The 19,099-nt window shown below is 43.2% G+C and overlaps 1 protein-coding gene across 2 annotated transcripts in view; it reads right to left on the reverse strand.

Moving 5' to 3' along the window:
• Positions 1-12,297, reverse strand: part of LOC147727850 (CCR4-NOT transcription complex subunit 6-like) — a 1,257,974-nt gene extending 1,245,677 nt beyond the window's left edge. For both annotated transcript variants that reach the window (XR_015309348.1, XM_086961812.1), the window contains exon 1: positions 12,087-12,297. The gene's annotated coding sequence lies outside the window, so the exon portion shown is untranslated. The remainder of the gene's footprint in view (positions 1-12,086) is intronic.
• Positions 12,298-19,099: the final 6,802 nt, after the last annotated feature.

The following is a 19,099-nucleotide window of genomic DNA, read 5'->3' on the forward strand; positions in this document are numbered from 1 at the left end:
GGAGCCTTGGCTCCATGCAGAGCAACCCCAGGTTCCGCAGGCTTGGACCTGCATGCCATGAATGACACTGTACTTAAGAGTAAGGATCAAATCATTGTTGAGACAGGCGTTGGTGTCTGTATACCAGCTGGAAGTTTTGGACTGATTGCCCCTAGATCAGGCCTTGCCTTAAAAGGTGTTCAAGTACTCGGAGGAGTGATTGACAGTGATTATCAGGGAGAGATTAAGGTTATCCTGCTGAACAGCAGTGAGGTGGATTTATCAATTCAAAAGACTGACCGAGTTGCTCAATTGCTAATCATGCCTGTTTTCAGTGGTGAGATTAAAAGAGGCATTGCCCCTACTTTGCTAACTGTACGAGGCCAAAAAGGCTTCGGTTCCTCTGATAACCCTGGAGCGAAAATATGGGTGCAATCGCCTAAACATCCCCCTGAACAGGCTGAAATCATTGCAACCGGTCATGACAATACCATTTTGGTGATGAGACCAGGGAAAGATAACTGGGAAGCTGTCCCGGCTGACAAATGTTATTTACGAGAATGAATAATGCCTGTATTTGATTTTCTTTCAGATCATTCTCTGGACTGCTGCTGCAGGATGTGCCGGCGTTGGACTCCTTTTGGTCTGCTACGCCGGGAGAGGAGAGAACCCACAGACTTCGGTTGATTGGAGAACCCGAGTTCCGCGTTCCTTCGCTGCGTGGGATTCCTCATCGAACTTTTGGATCACCCTGGCTAAGCGGGTTACTAATTCCCCGCATTTTTGTCTGACCCCTATGCATTCTGTAACTGACATCTTAGCGACCTGCTTGGTTGCCGTTCCTGCCTCCACTGAAACTATGAAGCACATTTTTAATATATCAAGTGCCCGACCCAATATTATTCTGGGCGATTTCGCGGCCCACGAATTTTGTCCATTGTGTACTGTTCTTTCAGAGTCAATTCCCCCAATTCATTCCCAAATTACGACCTATAATATCACGCAGGGTGATTTATGCTTTATCTTGACTTGTGATCCTGAAGCAATTACTGAATGTGCAAAATTGAAGTTGAAAGCTGCCACTTCTTTTTCGGTTCATGAACGTTTGCTATGCTTACGAAGACTCCCGAATTCATGTGTTTCTGTTACAAATAACATGACTTGCAAACGTATATTAGTTGCTCCTAGCTATTACCGTGCAATGCTGTTACCCTCTGGTTGGTTATTTTCCTGCGGGAATTCCTCCTGGCCCTATATTCCTGCTAATATTTCCGGAGGTCCATGTGCCATCACCAGACTGAGTTTATTAATGTTTTCTTCACATCCCAATACCTATTCCCGTGTAGTCCGTGATTCTATGATGTTACATGAGGACTGTGATTCTTCCCTTCATCTTTACTCCAAATCTGAATACCTTAGTTTAGCTATCTCCATTATTGGTGTCCCGGCGTTGGCAGTTTACAACGCCAAGTCCATTGGGAAAATGGCTTGCTGGATGGTGAAATCGACTAATCAAACTTCTACTATTTTATCTGACATGTTATTAGATGCCCAGGGTGAACGCAGAGCAATTCTGCAGAACAGCGCAGCTATTGACTACCTCCTGTTAAAGCATGGACACGATTGTTCTGACTTTGAGGGTCTTTGCTGTTTTAATTTGTCTGACCACTCCAAATCTATCCAAGCCCATATTGACAAACTTCACGACTTGACTGCAGAGGTTAGAAGACATATTGATCAGGGTTGGTTTGACTGGCTCTTCAATTGGTTACCTGACTTACATTCTCTACGACAGATATTAGGGGGTATTGTGATTTCTATTTGTATTTTAGTAGCCATTTGATGCTTTATTCAGTGTATCCCTTCTCTACTTCAATATTGTAGATTTGGTAAGAGGAATAGATCAGTTAGTTTTGTCTCCTATTATTCTTCCACAGATGTTAGTTCCATATAGAGCATGGTTAATAGACTGGAGTCAAGGGTGAAGTGTTCTGACCGACTTTTTCGGCCCTCTTGGGAGGGAGAATGATTGAAGATGACTCCAGCCTATTACCCTCCTAGTATAGGGATTAGAACTATAAACAGGACCTATTCATAAGACATAGTAGTGCATTTTCGTACCCTTTTCCTTAGATCAGGGCGTATATACTTAAGTTAGTGGATAGATTCATTAGTATTAGTGATAATCTGTCCTTTTGCAAGAGTGTTAGTATACCTTCTATGGAGTTATGCTTATTTCGGGCCTTGTAGGCCTCAAACGGGAGAGACTCCATCTTGCTTTCTGCCCGGCAGCTTGAGAGGCTTTCTAGGCCAAGTGTAATGTTTTAGTTTCGAAGTGTTGTTCGCTTGGAGAGAACCGGTTCAGGCTGGCCCTTATCGAAGCACTGTATTTTTCTCCACTCCGAAGACACAACTTCAGGCCGGCTGGCTGGGAACGTGTCCTTGGTACGGGGAGGTACAAGAATTTGGTGGGGGGCAGGTTACTGACCGTAACTTTCCATGAAAGGACAGGCTTCCATATTAGCGAAAGTGTTAGGTGGTGAGTCAGTCAGTCCGTAGGCGGCAGCTAGCCATTAGCATCTATGCCATTAATTATTTCCAGGCAGACAGTCGCCATTTTGAAGTCTGAGAAAGATCATGAAACGGAGACTCTCTGAGAAAGACTGAAGGAGAAGGAGAAGTAGCGCAGAGCGATCAGAGACAGAGAGAGACAGCAGCAAATAACGAGGAAGGTTCCAGTGACTTGGAGGGAAGCAGAGGAGACAAAGCATAGCGGTGCAGACGTGTACTCGTGACTGCTAAGGTGTGATTCCGAGACGAGCCAAGACACAGACGAGACGAGACCCTAGATGACTGCTGAACCCAGACTACACATTACCAAGGTGATGCCGCCCCTTTCCCCTATAGCGCGCACATTCTAACCTTTCACTTTTCTTTGCAATATATATATATTACCGTATAGTATTGTGTTTATAATCATTGTAATAAAATACCCCAGTTCCTAGTGAACCGACATGTGCCTTGTATTCTTGTTCAATCGGGGTAACCTGGTCTTCTAGTCAGACATTGTTTGCATGAACGGATGTGAATCCCGGTCAGGTAAGAGATGACTGAGCAATGAGGGAGAGAGGGAACGTTTGATGCCAAGAGCAGAAGGTACATATATCAATTCGGAAAACCGTGCTAACTCCTATTAGTGTAGTATCATCCCAAGTAGACAATGAGAGATTTCTTCCACAGGTGTTCATAGGAAAGTGATCGTCGTTGGTACGCGGCGTTAATGAGAGCACCGGAGATAGACGGTGTGTAGATCCGCCGGATTGTGGATCATGTTGTGAGTGAGCACCGGGGGGACACGGTGTGTAGATCCGCCGGATTGTGGGTCATGTTGTGAGTGAGCACCGGGAGGACATGGTGTGTAGGTCCGCCGGATTGTGGACCGGATAAATAGAGAGCACATGGGGCTGCAGCCCAGTGTGTAGACACGCCGGATTGCGTGTCGAGTGAGCACTGAGGATAATCAGTGTGTAATGGTAGATAATCAGAACTGCCCCAGGGTAGATTAGTCTGGGCCTAAGTGGCCGTGAGACTAGTTGGTATGAATAGGATATTGTAGAAAACCTATGCATGTTTATTGCTATTTTCCCCATCCTTAGGTACGAGATGTACATACATATATCTATACCCATTGTGAATACGTTCTAAGGAGGGAGGTGATTACGTTCCGACTGGGTTAGAGGGGCTCCTAGGAGCTGATTCCATCTGGTCCGAAAATCCGGTCGTTACAGCAGTGCCAGCTACTTTTGCTGTGTTACTTCCATGACTGAAATGTACTGTTATTTGTGTTGAAAAAAAAAGAAAGAAAAAAGGTTAAAAAAAAAAGAAAAATTCAAACATGAATTGCCATGAAATGACACACAACACTCCTTAAAAGTGTCAGGAATCTCATCGACTAGAAATCCCAGGTTCTGTTTCATGTGATTTAAACTCTCTGACTATGCTTCTCTAGAGATAGATTTCCATTTAAAATTTGGTGTAGGGGCTGAGAACTTTTCGGAATCGCCAGATAAAAAGACATCAAAACAAATAATGGTGTCATTAGAATCGCTTATACCAGTCATCTTCTTTTTGAGGAAAGCCAATGTCTTTAATTTAATTCTTCTAATAGTTTTGTCAGTCATTGGTTGTCCTGCCCTTCCAGCACCTAACTGGAGAGGGAGAATGTCATCCTGATCTAGATTTCCCTGAAGAAAAAGGAGACGAAGAGAGAGACATGCCTCCGCTTAGATGGCTATTTTCCCATTGCCACTCAAACTTAAGAAACACAAAGTAACAAACAGTGGCCCACCCAATAGGTCATGCCTTTGGAACCTTATAAGGTTTTAACTTTGCAGCACATTATCCTGAGTGCTGTTCCGTAATTATGGTCATGATTCTATGCAGTGCAAACGGGTGATAATGACCTTCCAGTGACACCCCTCCAGGAAAACAGCATATTAATAACACATGGACATATTTTTGGTGGAGATATTACTATAATAACATTTCCAGGCAAGCTATTGAGCTTTTCAGACTGTCCATGGGTCACTTAGAGGTTCGCTCGAGCTGTTCAGCCAGTGCACAGACGAGCATCCACAGGCACAACTTTTGCTGGTGCAGTAGGTATAGCAGCACCGTGGCCCAGTTCACACCAAATATGGGTGTATTTTGCTATGCAACCCTGCGGTGCCTGTGGTCCTTGCCTGTATTATCAATCAGCACTTCTATACCGCAGCTGTCTCTTCGAGACATGCTCTATGTCAGGGGTCTCCAACCTTTTCTGTAGTGGGAGCTACTTCTGGTCAATCAAATTCATTGTGAGCTACTAAAGGCCCAGAAACTTGCGCATTTTTTCGAGACCCCCGCGCCCAGCTGTAAGGATACTATAGTGTTTGAACTACAGTTAGCTGCGCAACCGCTGAGTGTAGTTTGTGTATTGATGAGGGCAGAGGTTTATATTTGTACTGACATTAATATAATATACTGCCTAGCCAAGTGACTTCATATCGGTTGTAATAGTTTCAGACAGTTCAGGCTTTTAGATAAAATTTTGCACACACTTGGTACATAATGGATGCAGAGAGAACACCCACCGGCATCAAGAACACTTGGTACATAATGGATCATGATACAACTTCCCTCCACGTGATGGACACTTTTTGACATTCTGACAAGCATCCCATCACCAAATTTTCTGCCATGAGACTGAATGCCAACACGGCAGCAAGCATGCCTAATGTTTTATTCAAGTGAGCCTTAGAAAGTGACACTAATAAGAAACACTGTTTTATAACATTTCAGGTAAACCTGGTAATTTGAGCACATATCTTGTTTTATGGAATTTAAGTATTTCTCTGCAAATTAAGAATTGTATGTATATGATTTTAATAGTTTGCATTTAACATTGTCAAACTCTTGAAATGGAAAAACAAACTACTTTCAGTTTCATTGCAGTGTGCAAACATGAAGCTTAATTGAAACACGAGAAAGATCATGATGATTATCTGGTTTCATGTGCCCTGTACTGCAATGAGTATCCAAGGGGGCACGTATCTGTGCACCCTTCTGTCGCACTGCTAGATCCAGGCACATATCCTTAATCTTTCAACACATTCTTCTTTTTTAGGCAATCATCCTTAAACAATCCTAAAATGCAAAAACGAATCGAGTACAGCTTAATCCTGTTCTCTCAGCTATTACTGCGTCCTGCTTTAAGCCCGCTACTTAAATCATTCTTTTGCAGATAACAGTCACTTTTCTTGCCACGTGATCTCTGAACAAAAACACATAAATCACTTACAAAGCCGCAACCGGCAACCTCATCATCATGTGCGCTTCCATTCCCTGCCGCCAGCATTATTTTTGTACAAACCACTACCGTGCGTCGTTTTAAAGCACGTACAAACACGTACAAGACAAAAAACAGGTGTAATTCTAACCCCGTGACCTGAACAGCTAGATTAGAAGTTTAAACAATTAAGAGACAGCTTTGAAAATTATTACCAAACACTTCAAGAAGCCGTTTCATAATGATTGCATGAAAACGAAAAAGTAGTCATCCCCAGTTTTCACCCATAATTCACAAAAGTAATAAGCGCACGCTCCTTTACCCATCTTAAATAGCAGTTCCTCCCAAATCATACCATCTTACAAATGCGACCAAAATGACATGAAAAAACAAAATAATGCTGCTTAAATGAAGTAAAATAAAGACAAAAAATTCTAGTCTAAAACGTTCAGAAATTGAAACGTCCCTGGACTGCAATGAGCCACCTCGCCTATACAACTGCCCGGGTAGGGGCTCGCTACGGGTGTGGAGCGGATGAGGCCTGCGCAGGGCTCCTTAAACTTACCTGCCGCTCCGGTCGAACTGGTGGCAGGCTGAACAAAGCAGGTGGCAAAGGTCCCGGTAGCAGTTTAATACTGCATGCGCCACCTGCACGCTTTCCTCGCACCGGCCGCTCTGCTCCTCCATGCCTGCTGCTCTGTACTCACTCAACGTGCAGGATGAAAAGCGCGGTGCCTGGCTTTCAAAGGCAGGTGGCGGCGGCGCAGAGGCCTACCGGAAGATCAACATAATACTCTTTGGCCCGCCCCTCCTCAGTTAAGCCAATCGGAGCAGCTTGTTTCGGTAGGGCGGACATCTTCATCTACAATGAAAAAAGGCCGAAATATTCCAACAATGTCAATGGGCTACTAAATTGCGACGCTACCAGCGCGAGCTACCTACAGGGCATTGGCGAGCTACCGGTAGCTCGCGATCAACCGGTTGGAGACCCCTGCTCTATGTACAATACGGGCTTCTAAAACTGGCTATCCAAGCTCAACCAGGTCGGGAAGGGTTGGAGTGGCTTTTACGGGTGTTAGACCTACAACTGTTTGATCTAAGAGGCTGGGAGGTGTATCACGGTGCCCCCTAATTTCTTCTATAAGTGTTGTCATACTTTGGTCTTTTAGTGATAGGGAGTGTCTGTTTGTGGCGGGGGGACTAAAGGGGCTGGGAGCCCAAACGGATAAGCCCTCCTCCACTCTTTTTCCTACTTTTAGGGTTTTAGTTATTAGGGGCGACAGGCACGCTGCTAGTGGGGTTAGGCTGTAGCCATTTGCAGGGGTGCAGGGTAGGGGTTTTTTTATTTTGCATTTTTTATTTTCTATGGCCTTTTTTCTCCCTTCCTTTCTCTTCCTTAAAGGATCAGTATTGCTGACGATTCATTCGGGTTTTTATTGTGTACTTATATTTAGTGGTTATGCTTTTACGATATCCTGATTCCCGGGTGGGCAGACCCTGAGAACTGGCGCTCAACATTGAATGTATATTGTATTGTTGTCTGCACCGATCCATATGTTTTAGCGCCAATGTTCCAATATAGCAGTTATTATGTGCATATCCTGTCTCTTGTCCTGTCCCCGTATTCTTCTGTTTGATTGTATGGCACCTGATCCTTCCTTAAAAATATAAAATGGAACATCGGTCTCATCCTGGACTCAGTAGTGCATTCTAATACAAGTTTTATCCTGAATCGCTGCCGGACCCCAGGGTTGTCGGCTGATGAGCTGTGTCATACTTTGATATAGACACTTTCGATTTGTTCAGCGGCCGGCCCCTGCGGTTGTAGGCCCATGCTTGTATTTTTATTGAGTGCTACAATAAAGGTTTTTCAAAAAAAAGAAAAAAACTGGCTATCCTTTCTTATTGGTTCCTTTCCTGTCCTTTGTAAATGCTGGCTTTTTTTTGGTGAATACGCTTAGTAGTCCCTCCTTTTGGACCTTTGTATCCTCCGATGAGGACTGCTCGCGTTACATGTGCTCTACTATTCATGTTATTTAGGATACTTTAAGAGCACTATTTTTGTTGGCCTGCTCCTGCTCATGTTAAGTGTTTGTGTTTACTTTGTGACCCAGTCTCATGAAAGGTTTATGGCTGCTTTATTTGCTGTGCTCGATCTTTCTTCACGACCACCACGCTCTTGTTTTTTTATTTACTTTAGGAGCCGTGTTTGTGTTTTACTTTGGGCAGCTGCTTCATTTGCCGTACCCCTACCCGACTTGTTTGTTTATACTGAGAATGTATCAAGTTTGAAATGGAAAAACGTGGCAACACTGTTTTCGAACATGCAAGATGCTGTAAATTGATTGGCTGGAGAAAGAGCAATGCCCTTACACAACAAGTATTCCATTCCTGTGTTACACTAAAATCAAAAATGCATGACCCGCAAGGCGTTGTTTATATCTTTTGTTTCACTTTTTACAATTTGCTAGCTTTCAGGTTATGACTGCGACTCTAAAGGGCATGTCCTGGAGCTGGGACATGTCTCCCAGTCTAGCCGACTGATTACTAAAACAGAGTCAGACAAAATATAAAACAAACATCCTTATTATGAAGGTACTAAAAATAATTTTTTTACATTTTCGAGTCAGAGTGTCTCCGAGGGGCGGTGGCATATCAGAAAATGAAGAAAGTGACTAAAAGAGGTAGATTTCAAGATGTTTTGACAGGGGAGGTGCTGGGGAACCAAAATAGTAAGCATCAGGTTGGATACATGTTCTTATACTTTTGACAACTCTCTCTATGTATAGTAGCAAGATTTACAACCCTTCATAGATCACAAATATTGGCTAGGACACCGTGTCATTCATGGATGGCTGCTTAAGGGTGTGTATTGAGCTATGCTGTCTCCCGAGAGATACCAGATGAGGGCAGATCTGCGGACAAACTGTGTCATTTCTTCGGCACGCTTCAGTTTTCCTATCACTGCCCACAAACCCACAGTGCTGTACAAGAGCGTTCTTATGAATGACAAACATAAGCCACCATCACTAAGAAACCGACAGAACTCCCTCCCCCCAACCCTGAACTTCATGAACACCGGCATAAAGGGCTGTCTGGCTCCAGCCCCCATTATTAGAGCAGCAGACACTCCCAGTACTGCACAACCCCTTACCAAGTCGCACTCCAGGATACAAGTAGTAAGTTGCATAGCAATGGCAGCATGGGCCCTAATGCAGGATTGCGGCAAAGGAAAATTATTTATGCTACATTTTGGTTGCAAGTCAATGTACATTACTTAAATAAAAATGAAATCCAAAGTTTTGATGAGGACTCACTATACAACAACAGGTAATGCATATGGTTTGCGTGTATGTGTATTGCATAAACCTATTAATATGCAAGTTGAGGGCAATTTAAAATAATATGTGGCTGTTTTAATGTTTAGCGTGCTGGTCAGGAGCGTGTGACTGCCTAGCACACGAATAATAATGCTTCTTACTCCATGTGTCACTGGACACTTGTAACCTGGCGACACAGCACTGGAATCTATCAATAATGCTTTTATACATAGCATTACTTTGTATAAAAGCATTATTTATAGATTCAAGTGCTGTGCGGCCAGTTTACAAGTGACTACACTTTAAGTAAGGAATGTACATGACTTGCCACATCCATGCAGAAGTTGTAACTATATATGGTGTAGCATGTGTAGTTTCACCATGGATTATTGGAGAGAGGTTGCAACAAAAGGGGCGAAGCTATATGTAGCCTTTGTGGATCTGTGTACCGCCTTTGATCTGGTCCCCGAGCTAAACTCTAGAGGGTGATGGCAGAGTTGGGACTCCCTCAGAATTTACTTGATATTTTATTTTGACTGCACTCATCAAATAAAGCCCAAGTTAAGTGGGGGGGGGGATGGTCAATTAACTGAGCCCTTTACGATATATCGTGGAGTGAGACAGGGATGCATTTTAGCGCCCATCCTATTCTCGCTTTCAGTTTCAGTTTTTAACGTCTTTATTTCGAATGATTCTTCATAACAGACAACAGATAAGAAATACATACAAAAATACAGCAAGATTAATACAAATCTTAAAAAGGTTCTATACAACCAATCATTGCTCTTTAAAAAGTTAATTAAATGGCATCAAAAGACGTTTTTAAAAATCAAATTTTTTTTTACAAATCACAATTCATTCCATCAATTAATAAGCAACTACACTTTCTATCAATGGGGCAGTAGGCTTCCTTATAGAGATGGGTGTTATGCCCCAAAGGTCAGGGAGAGAAGAGTGCCCGCACTTCTCTTCGCTGACGATACACTACTAATATCAAAGTCCTCACAAGGTCTCCAACAGCTATTAAACAATGTTAAACTCTTTTGTGATGAGCTTCGCCTTGAACTCAATGAGACAAAAACTAAATATATTATATGTTCTAAGGAGATTTCGAAGCCCTCTAAAAGAGGCATGCAGGTAGAGGACCGTACAATAGAACAAGTCAGTGTTTTTTACTATCTAGGGATCCGTTTAACTCCACACTTATGCTGGGCATGCCATATAGACAAAGCACAGTTGTCCCTAATCCAGCAGACCGCCCACATAAACAAGATTCATAAAATTACAGTGTCTAGGAAACTTGCCCCAGCATTAGAAATATATAATATCAAAGCCCAAAGAAAATTGGCCCACAAGCTGGTCTACAAGCATTCAATGTGCTGGCATCGCCTATGGACAATTGAGGAGCTTGTCCCCTACCGAGTGGTGATTAGTGACCTTCCGACACAGTCCAAGGTTATAACAATCACTTGGTTTAGTACTCTGAGAAATCTGTTGAGAAAATTAATGATGGAGGTTTATTGGTCAAGTCCTGAGGAGTTGCGTTCCATTTCCGAAGTACAGGGTCAAAACCCGCTATTGGGAGTTCACCCTGGGGAAAGATGTGACAAATCCGGTAGGCACTCAGACCCAAGAGTTTCTGAACTTTATACCTCTTCCATTGTTTGAGGAAACAATTTAAGAAATGGTTCTTCCCTCACACGTAAAGTATTCCTCTAATTCAGATACAAGTCCTTTCCCACTTAACTGTTTTGTAATAAGTGGCGAACTAATGATTCCTCTGATAATAAATGTCCAGCTTGTAAAGGAAGCTCGGAAACCGGAGTCCATCTTTTATTCTTCTGCCTCCTTAGAAGACTTTGAGGAGAAAGTGGATAATTCCCTTGTGAAGGCTTATCGGTCCTGGCCACTACCTCGATGTGCTGAGTATTTTCTCTACAGAAACCAGTAGAGTAATAGTCTTTGACTTTGCAACAGTTTTGTTAGCTCTATGGCTCAATTATATCCCTTTATGGTAGATTAGATGCTATTTTTTAATGGTTCTTATGTTTTGATGAATTGTTAACTTGTTTCTTTTTCAATGTACTTTTAAAGATCCTTGTGATCGAAATAAAGTCATGAAGATGATGTAACTATCAATGGTGTAGCATGTGCAGTCGCACAAGGACCGTGGATTTGGGGTGGTGTGGGTCAAGTACATCCACATGTTTACTGTCTCTTAATGCCCAACAAGAGAATAGGTGGCCCATTCCTTACTTACACTAAGGCCATGGCACCTGCACTTTACTACTGCATTCACATGGTTTATTTTATTTATTTATTTATAAAGTTTTATATAAAAGGTAACAAGTAAATCTAATAATATATTTAAAGCAAAATTTAAAGCCCACTAATTATCTCACACCAAAAATTATACTGGCCTTCGGTGGGAACTGTGCACGGATCTAGTTGTATGTAACCTATCTGGAAAATTACTTCATCCACTCCTCACAATCACCGACCAGGAAAACAATGTTGCCAGAGTAACACTATTACCCATCTTAAATGCCAAGTAAGAGCTGCCTTCCCAGCCTTTACGTACTGCAACAATTTTTGTTAACAACCTAAAACATTGCAAGGACTGATGAGGCCTACTACATGCAAAATGGTCTCCCAAACACGAAGAATAAGTTGTAGAGATCAAGCCTATTGTACCACTCGCATCCACGTAGAAACTCCAAACAGGAGCCCATGGCATTGTGCTGTGGCATGAGATGCCCAAAAAATGGAACCGCCTCAGCGCGAAACTGTCTTTCCGCCCTGTACCTACACGATGACAGTAAAGTGCTGCACCTACTAATTGGTTAGTGTTGTATTCTCCGGCACCACGATTGATCCCCGTCAGAAGAGCGGGTCTGACACTAATGGACCCCTGTAGAAAAGGTGGCAATATGGACCAACTCGGATACTGAGCCTCTCACCTGCATTCAACGCACCGGGGTGTACCCTCAGACTGCTGCGGGCACCGAGCAGACGACGGCTATAGCGACAAACACTGCGCATGAATGCAGATTACCCTAATACAAGGGTACTGACTTCGGAGACAAAACTATGCGCAGATATAACCCCAGCTGTTCCGGACCTGGATGCCAATGTTGCTGATTCTAAAAATACAGTACCAGCGCAATCCCCTCTGGAAACACGCACAAAACAAGCAGCAACCCTACTAAAACTAGCCCAAATCATTGCACGCTTACTGCCCTTTCAACAATATCAAACAAGCACTGGCAATACTAATAGGTCTGGCATTAAAGGAATGTTGCATTGCAATGTGAAGCATTACAAGTAAATAGCATGGGTATGTATATCATTGATGCCAACATTTTAGAAGAAGAAAGTGAAAGATTTTAAAATATATGAGGAAGAATGCCTTTCTCCCACTGACTTTTATTGAAGCAATACGTTCAAACTTAAGCCGATCGATAAACAAAGTGATCACAAATGCCTGGAGGGGAGGCACTTTTTTGTGGAAGCACGTAACTTCTACCCAATCATCATCATATGACGTTATTCAGTCAATTGTACAAAAACCATCAAAGTAGATTCTACCCAATCAAAACATGCACTCCTGCCTACCAAGGTATAGGCGGTGCCAAAGCCCCTCTCTAGAGATGATCACATAATTGTCTTGTGACATCTGTGCTGTCAAGCCAGACCATAAAAATGCTTACAAACACCGTGATGTACATTTAAGAGCTGTACTCCTTTAAAAGTTTCGACATTTATTTAACATGTATTAAAATATTCCTTATTAGTTGCAGCTATTTTAGTTACATGGTCCATATAAGACAACAGGCCAATTCAGGTGGGAGACTCACGGTTGTTAAAACCAAAATGGCTTTAATTTAGCTGTTTCTCGCTCGTAAGTGTCCCCGTTTTAATGCAAATTATTGGAAGATAAATTCTCCAGAATTTTTTTTTAATCTCCCTCTTTCTGCTTTTTCAGTGTTGGATGGTATGTGATTCATGCAGCCCGCTGCTTTGTCAGATGTCACTGAAGTTTGACGCGTCACCCCTGTCTTCCACACTATAGAATGGCTTCTCATCGAAGCATGGGCTCAGTTTGAGACAAAATGCAGCACTCATGAAGCAGCACACATTATACGCTCCACAATATTTATTAACCATGTATTATTTGTGTGCAATTGTGTGGTCATACATGCATAACAAAGTCACAATTAATATATAACCAAAGCATAATAACTAGCTTCTTATATACTTATGCTAACTAAATGATAATTTGAAGTTGTTCTAACTGTATCTAGACCTCTGAAGCCTGAAGCTTTAATTGCTGATTTAATGTTATTTATGAAGATGTGCGTTCACGTTTTTCTTTTCCTTGGATGAATGTGATAACCTTAGATAGCTAAGAAGAGTAGCTCATTGTTTTTCTTCTAGAGAAGTTCATTTAAATTATAGTCTGCATGTGATTTACACCGTGCATATGGGATTAGAAGAGCGCCCTGTTCCAGGCAATCTGGGCTGTGGTTACTTCCAAGGTTGTGCAGCTGTGTGCGCCTTTGTTTGCCAATGGGAGAAAGGGGAGTTGACCTGCATGAAGAGGGCAGAAAAACCTGATTGACCCCATCTTTTGGGAGTTCATGAGACAGAGCACTGAACTCATTGTATTATTTTTACTGTGTGTCTTAGTTTAGTGGGGGTAGATTGTATTCTGATTTCGCTGAGTAAAGACCTTTCCCTACAGGTTTCGAAAAATCTACTCGCCCACTCGCTATGGTGAGTCAGATTGTATCACGTGTAGCTATTTTTAGGACCTACTGGTCCGTTCTGGAGAGAAGATTTGACCTGGAAAGGAACAGGTGGTCTGCTCATTCGGAAAGTGAATGAGCAAAAAAAATGCATTTAAATCGTGTTTTTATCTTGACTCATTTGTTGTCTGTTCCAGGACAGAGGTCAAATGTCAGTTTAAGGTTTTACTAATTGCTGCTCATCTTGTCCTGGAAACTTGTGCTTACTTTTCTTTCTCTTACTGCAGTTAGAGAATTTTGTAAAGTGAGCTGTCTGACAATAATTAGGAAACCAGTAGTGCATGGATACCACCACTTTTTGCCCGGTGCTATGCTGGTTTTTGATTAGTCTGCATGGGATCCTGCTAATCAGGACCTCAGTCTATCTGCTTTCTCCCTAAACTGTTGTGTTCAATACCTAGGTACATCCCAGATTGGGTACTGGTGTACTCTTGTCAATCCCTAGTATATGGTACCCATGTACCAGCATAGGTACCCCAGAGGTCCCCCATGGGCTGAATCATGTATTATGCCACCCACGAGGGACCATTGAAAATGGACCTACAACCCTGCCATTGCATCTTGTGTAAGTTGGTGCTTTCACTACTTATTAAAGATATAGGTTTACTATATGTTAGGGTCACTGCACTTAAAACCTATAAGTCACCCCTATAGCAGGCCTTTGCAATCCTGCGGACAAGGTGCTTGGTTCTAAGTGAGAGGGTGCTCCTGCATGAGCAGGACACCCCTGCAGCCTACAGAGTCCATTCTCCTGGGTTGCAAGTGAAGCAGCCATATACTATAGAGATGGGCACTGTGTAATTACATGATGACCATCTTGAAACTGGCTGCAACAACTCTTATCATGTTTGGTATCAAACATGTTGGAATCACACCCCCACACCATAAATGGTGAGGGAGGTATGATTCCAAGCACTGGAAGAGCCCTCCGTTAGGCTCTCAGTGTTCACGGTACCAGAATTCTTGACCCGGACAGCACAAAATGGTTACTGCCAACCAGAGACACATTTCTGCCCTCCTGCAGCTGAGCCAAGCTTGGGCAGAGAAAGGTGGAACAATAGGCATCCTGTCACAGGGAGGTATGACCACCTCCCAGACAGGAATTTGTGTATTGGGGCTGGGTGGATGAGCTTGCCAGTGCCTGAAAATCTGCATGAAGGGCACATTTGGTGTCCCTGTGCATAATCCAGTTCAAACAAGCCCTAGGAGCCGTTGGCTCCTGCCTTGGTGCAAAACTGGACAAAGGACATGGGAGTAAACTCACCCCTGTCCAGACACTCCCCTGGGAGGCTCCCCTGAGTCATCCCAAACCTTCACTTAGGGTACAGGGGCTTACCTGGGTGAAGGTCCCTAGATTTGTTGCGGGATACGATTCAGAACAGATACCACTGCACTTCTACCGTCTGGGCAATCTGGACTTTGCCAGACTTTGTTTGGGCCTGACTTTGTCTCCCTTCCAGTCTGCTGCATCGTCTGGGCCTGTGCATCATACAGGAACCTTCCAAGGCCTGTGAAGCATCAAGGACTACCAAAGTATTCTCCCTTGGAGTGAAGGAGTCACTTCCCTGCATTCGCAGGCACTGCAACACTGCTGACCATTCTGCTTATCCCAAGCTCCTAAGGACTCTGAGGGGTTCAACAACACAAGAGCTGGGTTTCTACATCTCTCGAGGCCTGACCAAGTTTGAAGCCAGTCTCCCTCGTGGGGGTTGCAGTACTCGAACCCCTATGCACCGTGTACTTTTGCAAGTGCAAATGCTTGTTGACAATTCTGCAGCAAGTGCATTTGGGCTCCAAGTAGCCCCAACCTTTGACAACTTCTCCTGCAAAAATCTTCAACCACCTCGCACCCTGTGCTCCGTGGCCTGTTGTTTTGTAAAGCTGCACGAGGTCCTCCTGCGACTCCAGTGTCTGCGACTTGTGGGTCCTGTGGGGGGTCAAGTACATCTTCATTGGGCTCCCCTGATTGCTCTGGGCTTGCCCTGACTCCCCTGCTTGTGGTGAGTCTCCTGGACCTTGCTGGTCCTCTTCCTGAAACTTACTGATCTCCTGCATGGGTTGCTTTTGCCAAGGCTTGTTAGTGCTCCCCGGACACCGACCCCTCAGCACTCAACATCCTTCATGGGACAGCTCATATCCGGCTCCTGGTTGTCGTCAGCATCGCCTTGTCCTCACAGAGGCAGAGTCAAGTTCATCGACATCTGTTCTTACTCGAGTTGTGGTTCTTATACCACTTTCTTTGTATATGGTTTGGTACCCATGTGGGGCCCATAGTGTATTAGTGCTATTTACTGTAATTTCTTTGCTAAAGTATTTTGCACTTTGTGTATATCTCCATGTGGGAGATACTGTAATGTACTAGAGAGCGTTATAAAATAAATACATATTTTTTATAAATACTTTGTGTGGTTCTCTTTCATTTAGTCTATACTATAAGATTGCATTCTGGTAAAATAAGCTGCTTTACACTCCTTCAAGACTAAGCCTGAAGGCTGCTCTCCACAGCTACCATTTAGAGAGCTTTCTGTGGGTGTCTAAGATCTCTTAAATCACCAAAAGAGTTGTCTGGACTGGTGCAAGGTGCCCACTTACATTAGTGGACATCATATACCAGGCCATCTTCTCACATTGATGTGTATCGGTTGAGATTCAAGTGTGCATTGTTTTACCAGCTAAATCCTTGTATTGATTAACTGAAAAACCTCTAGTACTAGGCACATATACATACAAGCTTAGAATAGCAGGTGTGCCCCCTTCAAGGGCTGACCAAACAGAATCATGGGAGCAATTTACGCTCTAAACATAAAAGGTTTAGGGCGTCACTAATAGAGAATATCATTATGGCACGGAGAGTAGGATGGGTGGGTATGTCCCAAAATGTATTAAGGGAGATTGTATAGTTATTAACTTTCGCAGACCATCTGTGGCTAAAGCAATATTATCGCTGTAGGAGGAGCAAGCTAATTTAACTACCAGTATCTGGGCCTTGCCATTGGGCTATTTTTAGAAGCTCTAACCAGAGGCATTCTGCTCTGATACGTCTTTTACCCCCCCGCCCTTTGCCCTTACTTAACAGATTTATGCCCTTATCAGGTTTGGATTGTCAAGACTGACTGCCTATTCCCCTCATAAACTCAGAGCCACCAGAGGTAGAAGAGCCAATACCCTGCCGAATTTCCCCCCTGTATTGTGAATCCAAACCTCCAGCTGTACTTAATGATGAGCCTACTCTCAAAATATTGAGTTGGAATGTCGCGAGTCTGGCATCTAAATTAAGTTGGAGTTAATTGACAGCCAAGACAGCGTACTGTTTCAAGAGACCTGGGCAACCCGGGAGTTATTCTTGGAGGGGTTTGAATGTTTTAACATCGTATCCCTCTACCCAGATTCACGACAGCTAGTTGGTGGCCTTTCAACGTGGGTTAATATTAAGGCAGGGGGACGTGCCAGGGTTCTCCATACTAATAACGATAAATTCCAGGCCACAATCTATACACGGGGGACTTCGTTCTACTTGATTAATTTTCATAATAACGATTTGAAAAATGTACCCAATATGAACTTTATCGAGTTGTTTAAATTTATTTCTAATTTACAAACAGATAATTGTGGCGTTAAAGCCAAGAGCATTTGCTTAGGTGGTGATTTTAATGAAAAAATCCCAAAGGGTATCTATTCAGCAATTGACCCCACTGACACGACATATTTATGTCACAGAGGAGATCAGTTACTAGATCTTCTAAGTGCCAATAACTTCTTAGATGTTATAGAGCTCACAGCTGTGCACACTAGGGATGGCCACATAGAACCCATCTATAGAGGTAGGGGTTCGGCCTCTACTATCGATTACATTTTAATTACTGCTTGTCTAGAAATCTGTGTGTTAAAAGCAGAGGTAATTCCAATACACCAGGGGGACCACAACCCGATTAATTTGACTTTGAGCCTCACGTCCCTACCAACTTATGACAATGTGCAGGCTGCCAGTGATTTGACTCCCACTGCTGACAACCTTAGACTGGTTTTGCGTGGTATAGATAACAAAACAGTATTTGATAGGATGGTAAGATCTTACCCTGACCTGATTAACACCTGTTTAATGTTCAGAGAATGTAACCCTGAGGTAGTTGGTGCTTTTTCACAGCTCTGTACAGGTATTAAATCCTTGTTGTCCAGGCCCAATAGGAAAACTCACTTAGATCCAGGCTGGTTTAATGCCAATTGCTCCTCAGCTAATAGAGCCCTTGCCAACAAACCCAGAGACAGCTCTCATATTAAATCACTTAGGCTGAGTTATAAGAGAGCTATCGCAATCAGAAAGGAGGAGATTACAAAAGAAGATTACAAAAGAGCACTGGGACAACCTCGTCCAGGCCAACCCTCTAAAAAATGGCAAGGATTTGTGGCTGGCTGTTAAAGGCATGAGGTCTCTGGGTAACTGTATGTCGTCAATCAGCTGCAATATTTCTAGTGAGTCTTGGGAGGCTCATTTTAGTAAGATCATGCTGCCCGGCTTCCCCCTCTGTTATTAAAAAAGAATACACCAATTACAAGGGTCCAGATTGACTTATCGGAGGTAGAGGAGGCTATTGACCAGAGCCTGGAATGCAACGCCCCCAGGCATGATGGTTTGCCTATTGACTTTATCAAAAGCCACCCTGATTTTTGGGCGCCAATATTGCTAATTTTTTTAAATAACTTAACTAACTCCCCTATACCCCAAACTTGGTCATCCAGTATTATAGTGCTGATTTTTAAAAAGGGGGACTACTCAAATCCAAGCTGCTACAGGCTCCCTGATTGATAATACTTTGAAAATCTTGGGGATGGTACTGTATAACAAAATTAAGTCATGGGCCGAAGAATGTCAGATTTTACACCTGTGTCAGTTGGTGTTTAGGAGTAACGTCGGCACTGTGGTGCAATGCCTTAACCTCAACTTGATTATTAGCAAATATAACATAGCCAAGAAAACACCTGTGTATCTGGCATTCATGGACCTTATGTCGGCCTTTGATTTTGTCAACAGATCTCGGCTGTGGGCCACACTTTTAAATTATGAATTGGAAGAGTCCCTCGTTTCTTTTTGAGCTTATTTGCACAAAGATCTACATGACCGGGTGCGGATTAGTAGGGATGGTGAGGTCTCTAAAGCTATTGAGGTA

This window comes from Lissotriton vulgaris, chromosome 3_1 (assembly GCF_964263255.1).
Source record: "Lissotriton vulgaris chromosome 3_1, aLisVul1.2, whole genome shotgun sequence".
In the NCBI taxonomy this organism is placed as follows: Eukaryota; Metazoa; Chordata; class Amphibia; order Caudata; family Salamandridae; genus Lissotriton; species Lissotriton vulgaris.